Raw genomic sequence first — 780 nt, 5'->3', positions numbered from 1 at the left:
TGGGACGTATAGATATAATGAAATAAATATTTCGAGATAGAGGTTACGTTTTTACATAATTTTGTTTTAAACACCACTAATAAAACAGAAATTCTGTATTATAACTAAAGACAATGAATTTATTAATAATGTACGAGTAAATATTCAGTTGCTATCTAAGCATTTTATATCGGCATATTTCTACTATTTTAATTCTTTTAAATTGCGTTACAATATATATTATAAATTCAGATACTTTATCCAAAGCATGAGAAATATTGAAATACTTTGTAGATATATTTATGTACAGTTTAGTAAACATCTTGTAAAGGGATCTTGTAAATATTGGTCCGTCACTGTTTGGCGTCATATGACCCATCCTAATAAAACCTAACTGGAAGAGTTCATGTTGGACGATCCACAAAATGCTTTTAACACATTTATTCATATAACTGTACAAGATTTAAACAGTTTTGTTCACTATATCTTTGACATATCTAATAAAACTGTCCAATCCAAGTATATTATTACTTTTCACGTCAACCGTAAGTTGTGTTACGACGATACGAATACCTCTCCAAAATAAAGGTTTCTAACCTGTCGACAATATGAATTTCGCAAAAACACATAGAGCTACTTTATTTACTTAACTTGTAAATTCTATAATATATCATTTATACCTACATTATGTATATACTTACATTAGCTGATGTAGTAGGGTCAATGTTACAACTGAGTCTCAAACGATGTAGCATACGTTCTCGGATGTGCTATTTTTTCAAGAACATATGCACGAAAATA

This window comes from Habropoda laboriosa, unplaced genomic scaffold, assembly GCF_001263275.1.
Source record: "Habropoda laboriosa isolate 0110345459 unplaced genomic scaffold, ASM126327v1 scaffold269, whole genome shotgun sequence".
Lineage (NCBI taxonomy): Eukaryota > Metazoa > Arthropoda > Insecta > Hymenoptera > Apidae > Habropoda > Habropoda laboriosa.
This window is presented reverse-complemented; position numbering follows the sequence as displayed.